Below are 6845 nucleotides of genomic sequence, written 5' to 3' on the forward strand. Positions count from 1 at the left end.
GATTTGTTCCATGCTTGAACTCAGCTTTGTCTTGCTCTTTGGAGGAATACCTTTCATTTTAAAAAGAACAAAAACCTTTGAGCAAATCTTTAGGGGCTGGAATGGTACAGATCAAAAAAAGTCCACACTTGCTGCCTGGGAACATCTTTCCTGCTAGAAGCGACTCCGGAGTAAGCTGGGATGATTAACTGAGGGCACCTGCACTTGGAACTCTGGACCAGTGAACAGAATGTATCTGAGATTGAACGTAAACAGTTTCAGACTTAATATGTAACTGTGGAGAAAAGAAGCAGCCTTCTGACTCTTTTCCCAGGAGGTGGTAACTCTCACAGCATGAGAGGCATCTGCCTTGGTGAATTGATAACAGGCGTGCCCCTGTTCCCCCTTGTACCTCCACTAGTTGTTCCCCTCCCCCATCTTGTCCTAAGTACTCTTTTTTTTTTTCCTTTTGTCTTAGCTAGCAAAGATTTGGCCAGGGTCCATGGTTGCTGTTCTGTGCTATCTCCCCAAGGTGCATTTTAAGTCACTAATGTAGAAGGAGTAAATGGATTGTGTAATGTTAGTGAAGGCAAGACTACCCGATCTAGAAACTGATGGCCCATTAACCAAAAGGGAAATGGACCTGTGTGTCAAATGTTGGCAGCCAGTTGCTCAACTTTTGGGTTAGGCAGCAGCTTTAGCTATGAAAATATTTTTTTTCCTAGCATATCAGCAAAGAGTTAGAAGTAGAGATATTTGTCCTGGCCCTGGAAAAGAGTTGGGAAAATGTACCTCCTTCCCCTCATTGCGGAGGTGAGATGACAATGGGTATGGAATATTGTCTATACTGTCAGACTTAGTTGATGTATTGTTTAGTTTTGCTGAACTGCCTTTTTAATCTTTGTGATAAGGAGCGGTTCATTGAAAGTGGTAGGGAAAGGGATATATTTGAAAATGAATGTAATGTATAGGTAATAAAAATATAAAAAAAATTTTACATAATGTGGAACTGATAGGCTTTTAAGGGCTTGCTTGACTGAATTATGCATTCTTACTATGAGATCATTACGAAGGAAGTGTTCAGTGTTTTCTTTTTAGTTACCTTTAATATCAATACCCTATTGATGCCTCCTTTTTACCATAACTTTATTGCAGGTTTGCTTTTCTGTCCTATCTTGTAAATAGAATCTTGAAAGCATTGCTGTCTGTTACCTCTGTACTCCGGTAGCAGTCTTTTAAAGCAACTGAGTTTGATGTTCACTTACCTGAGTGGGCCTTGCTTTCCTTATTTGTTGTTGTTTACTTTGCTTCTTAGAGAAACTAGACTCACTGGGGCCTGTTATTTATAGGAGAGTCCGCAAAGCCCCTTGCTAAAAAGAGATGGAAAAAGACTTCTGGAAATTGCTGTGGCATTTTGTTCTCCTGGGCAAAGGTCTGAGTTTTAGAGCCAATGATGTCAAACAGAACTATTTGGTGTTTGGTTAATCTGCCATGGATTAGGTCAGTTTTGGCCAAAGGCTAAACTCCAGGCTTCTGGGGAAGAGTCTTTGTTATTGTAGAGCTTTGTCCTTTAATTGTTAGGATGTGAAGCAAGCTGCATAGTTAACTCACATTGCAGAGTGAGTACAACGAGCAGATGGAGGACTTGCTGTATTTCTTTTCATGAGTGCAGAACCATTCTCAACCTTTATGTGCTTCTTCCTGTTGGAGAGGCATTTTGGGAGACCCATTGCTATAATTGCAATAGAGAGAGGGCTTTCTCAAATCTGCCTTTAGAGTCTGAGCATGACTGTTCCAAATGTAACAGTCCAGGTTTGAGAAATTAGGCTGGTAAAAATTTAATGCCCATATTAGAACTGTGCACATAGTAGGTCCTTGATAAATGTGATTTTTATGATAATGGTATGATGACTCAGGCTCTAGCCACTGGAACAAGAAGCTTTTAAGCCACCAAAGTTTGGGGACATTATTCATTATGTTTTTAGTATAAATAGGGCAAGTAGAAAAGCCACTTAAGAACTTGGTCATTGGTTGGGGTGGGGTAGAGGTTTAAAAAAATTGTTCCTTCTTGCTGATGTGTTTTGGAAATAAATGGGAATAGCTCAGTTTGTGTAATTTATTAGATGCTCATACCTTCTTGCTGTGTTTGTTGGTGGTTTCTATTCATTTAAGCAGAATACAAGCTTGATGTTAAAGTAACCTTGTAGTCTGAGAGTTTTGTCCTTTCCATATTTCCATATTGTCCTTTAGCTGGGAGGCTTTTCAGGGACTTCAAGAATTTTTTCTTTTCTACATTTTTCACCACCCCTCATTACTTCTTCCTTACCTCCCACAGGTAAATAATAATTTATAATATTTAATAATAAATAAAATTAAATAATAAATAAGATAATAATAAAATTAATAATAATAAATAAAATAATAATAAACATAATTTATAAATACAGACAGATAATTGTTACACTTCTAAAAATTATTGTGATATGTTTTGGTTTTTTACCACCAAGTAAAAACTATACACCCTTGTCTGTATCTGGGTCAGTGAATTTAATGGCATTTTTAGGAAACAGTTGTGCCCAAAACCTTTGAAGTTGCTTCAACGAATTAAGGGGTAATAGTGTGTTATACATACAGTGAGTACTCATGTAGTGGTAGATGTTATAGCCAGAGCTACCCGTTTTCCACATAGATGTTTATAATTTTGCAGAAATAAAAGGATCAACTATTTAAATGAGCCAAAAGTATTAGGAAATAGAAACCTGGTTGTTATTTTTGTCACAATATAGCCCTTGTGGCTTTTCATCCCTTCTTAGGGACACACTCCACCCCATAGAGCACTAACTTAGAGGCCTTGGTCAGAGGGGGTGGGAGGGAGCAGAGAAAGCCAGCTGTGCTTTCTTTGATTAGTAGGTTAGCACATGTCAAAGAAAAGGAGAGTTAGTTAAGGTCTGGTATTATTACATTTTCACTGCTAGCCAAATGGAGTAACCTGTCATCCCTCCCATTCATTCAAAACTTGTGTAGTTAGGTGTTTTGTGCTGTGGTTGGGGTCAATACAAAAAGACGGTATAAAGTAGTGGTCTCCCTAGTCTTCCAGGCAATAGTGTAAGTTAGAAATGGTCCCATCCAGGGAGGAGGGACTTATTTACGGTCTGGTAACCCATAATTACACGGGTGTTGGATAAGTCAGGAACCTTAGACCTCATCTGATCTCCTTATACAAATGAAAAGGCAATGCAGCTGTTTCCTCTTGATTCACAAGTTGGGGGGGGGGGTTTCAGGGGGAAGGCATGTAATTCATTTTCCCACTCAGTTCTCCAAAGATTAACTTTCAAACTTCGATTGAACAGGTATTTAGATTTCAGTTCCTGGGCAGAGAAGGATATTTCATTGGATCTGTGATCTCACTGATAAAGGTATACCCTCCAACAGTGCAGATCCCAGCATAGCCACGCCTTCTTATTCTGTATCTTTTTTGTACTTGTCCTCCCATAAATCCAATGTGCTGAGTGCTTTTCTTTCTATCTCTTGACATTATGCACATCCGTTCATCAGGTGTATGTGGTTCACCCTCATGACTGTTGTATCCCTTTTCTGGGCATAAGCTATGATGTCTTTGATACTGATTCTCTTACACAATTCTTTGAGTGTTGCAGCACATTCACCCACCGTGGATCTCTCCATTGCCCTTTGGAGTGACCCTAAATATTAAATCTGTAGTATTCAAGAGTTCCCAATCATATAGCATTCCTGAGAGATGGGTTTGGTGAGGTGAGTGTGCGTGCTTCAAGGACCTCCTGTTTCAGGGAGAAGCCTGGGATTATTAAAAGGTAGTGCTATTTCCTAGAGACAATACAGCTCTCCTCTCTCCTGTTCAGTCTTGGTCCTGGCTCATTGTCCAGCTATAGTAGCTATGCAAGATATATGTCCTGTGGATCTGCTCCATAGGAGTACAAAGATAAACGTGAGACCGACTTTTGTAGCTTATTTTCTATGAGGAGATGGGGAGAGGAGGAGGAATCAGATATGTATCCTTAAAAATACAAAGAAATTTAAAGAGGGAAAGAGCATTAACAACTTGGGGAGGGGTGGGGATTAGGGAGGTGAGCTGGCACCAAACCACAACCTTGAAAGGATTGAGGAGGTGAAATTGGTTAGTAAAGGCCCTGGTTTAGTTTTTATCCAAAGTCTACAAAAGTTTTTATACAAAGTCTACACACACACACCCCTCCTAACAATCAGAAATATTTTAGTCAGAAGTCAGCTTTGGGGAAGGAGGAATGGTTATTAGGATTCTTGGAGAAGGAGATGAAGAGGGAGTACTCTCAGGGCATGGGACACTAAGAGATGGAATACCAAGTTTAGGGAATAGCTGTGTGTCAGCCAAACAAACTACTTGAAGCAGAATTAATGTGAAATAAAGCTAAAGTGGATCTAGATTGTAAAGGGCTATAGACTGTATGGAGCTTTACCTGGTGTTAAAGGGCAAAACAACATAGTAATGATGTGGCAGATTTTATCCTATTGCCCAAGAAGTCCACCTATAAAACAGCATTCCTGAGAAGTTTATAGTTTTGTTAAAGGGAGTTATTGAGCAATATTAAATGTCTACCATATGACAGGTAGGTAACAAGCATTTATTAAGTGCTTACTATGTTCCAGACACCAATAAGCACTAGGGATAAAATAGTGTGTGTGTGTGTGTGTGTGTGTGTGTGTGTGTGTGTGTGTGTGTAGTCCCTGCTCTTGGGGGCTTAATCCTTATAGGGGAAGACTACCCATAAAAAAGGAGAGAGGTCACTGAGGGGCACCCTGTGACAATGATCTGCTTTTCTAAAGGAAAGCAACTTTAAGGAGTTTACAATCTCACTTTAATTAAGCATAAATATATCATATATCATTCACTTATTTCAGGGGAAAAAGTTAGCCTCTGAACTTAGAGCAAATACAAATTAGAAACAGAGAATATAACACAAATCAACAGGCTCCTAACTGTCTGACCATAGCAATGCATGCATAGTTACCAGAGAGAGAAGCACCAACATCTGGGTTTTCAAAGCAGGGGTGGGGGGTGGCAGCTTCTTAACGGCTACCCAGAGTCTCATCTGACCAAATCACATGAACACTCTTCCAATGAATGAGTCCCTGCTCCCCCCAAAAGCAAAAGCTCACCTCTTACAATATATACTCTCAGCTAATAGGCTCAGAGCCAGAAGACATCACAACCTGACTCATTGCCTAATTAGCTTATTAACAAAAGGTGTACAAGCCTTCCATTAGCAAGCTTCCCTTAATGGGCTCCACATGAGGCCTATTAATAGTCGAGGAAGATCTTACACCCCCTGCCCACTATTAACAATAAATTCAGCCTCAAGATCTTTCATATCCATTACGTAGGCAACTTGTATCTGGATAGGCATCTCTTAAGTGAATACAACTTAACTCCCACAAAATGAACACATCATATTTGCAAAATACATGATATAACAACTGATTATCAGAGTGGCCACACAGCCTTAAATGCAAAATATGAAACATAACATCATTTTATACATTCTTTGGGAAGTGAGCAACCAGCTCTTCCTCAATCCAAAATATAAATGTCCAATTAAAAGTTCTCTTAGGGGTGTGTCCCTTTGCCATTGCAGGGTTCCTCCTGGCACTCGCAGGTGTAGGCATGCTTTAATGAGCAAAGCCCCAATACAAAAAACTCAAAAATAAAGTTCTCTTGGGGTATGTCTTCCCCACACTGCTCCAGCCCCCACTTCCAAGTCCTGAGGGGTGGCTGTGCAACAAAGCCAACAGGGTGGGATCCTTGGGGGTCTGTGGCACTTCCCCTCACCCACCATAGACAACTCCACCACCCCTCTGGGTCCCAAACAACCATCCCAGGGGAACAGCAAAAAAGCACACTCAGCACCTTGCTGCAAAGTTTTTATCTTGCTCCAGGGCTGAATTCCCAGTTCCAGGGTTCTTCCTGCTTCAGCAGGAGCCTACCACTCCTGGCTTCTACCTGAGTCCCATTGCAGGCAGCTCTCCATTCCCACTGCGTTGGTACTTGCAGCCTTCCCTGCTTTTTCTCTCACCTCACCAACCTCTCCTGCTGGGTTGGTTCGCAGGCAGTTCTCCGTTCCTGCTACTGGGCTCCCTCAGCTCTGGTCTGGGTTTTGAATACAATACCCTTTAAGGGTATACACCCCTCCAGCATAGTCAGGAGCTGGACTAATCGACTGGAGCCCTGGTTCTGGCCATCCCCACTGCCTACAGGCTAGTTTTACTCCCACAGCTGTTGCTCTCTCTCAGAGCTGTTACCTCTCTACTCAGGAGTGCTAACAGGGTAGGGAGGGGGAAGGAGAAGTTATCTCTCAGGGGCCCTGCTCTGGGCACCTGGGGAAACTTGCCCTATCACTGCTACTTGCATGTTTCCCCTCAGGCCGCTGTTGCTCCTGGGGCTCCACAGAACCATAGTCACCAAAACTGGGAAACAGTGAACAAGTATCCCAGGCCCCATGCTTTCCTTTTAATTTGCAGATCCTGCTGACTATGCCATATGTAACAGCAACCACATTGGCATACCCAGGATGGCTGCTAGTGCAGGTTCTTAGATCTGCAGCTTAAAAGGGGTCAATGATCTTCCTTAATTACATGGGAAAAAAAATACAAAGAGAAATAAAGACCAACAGACAGGGTTCTACTGCCTGAATCAAAGCTTTATATCCACCATTGAATCGAGAGAGCCTCTACCTCTGAAGAGTTGGGGAGCTCTGAACATACAGCCACCCAGAGTCTCTACCAGGGAATCACAACATCTTTCTCATAAGTGATCCCCCAAAGCAAAAGCTCACTTCTCACAATATCTACTCTTT

Source organism: Trichosurus vulpecula, chromosome 5, assembly GCF_011100635.1.
Source record: "Trichosurus vulpecula isolate mTriVul1 chromosome 5, mTriVul1.pri, whole genome shotgun sequence".
In the NCBI taxonomy this organism is placed as follows: Eukaryota; Metazoa; Chordata; class Mammalia; order Diprotodontia; family Phalangeridae; genus Trichosurus; species Trichosurus vulpecula.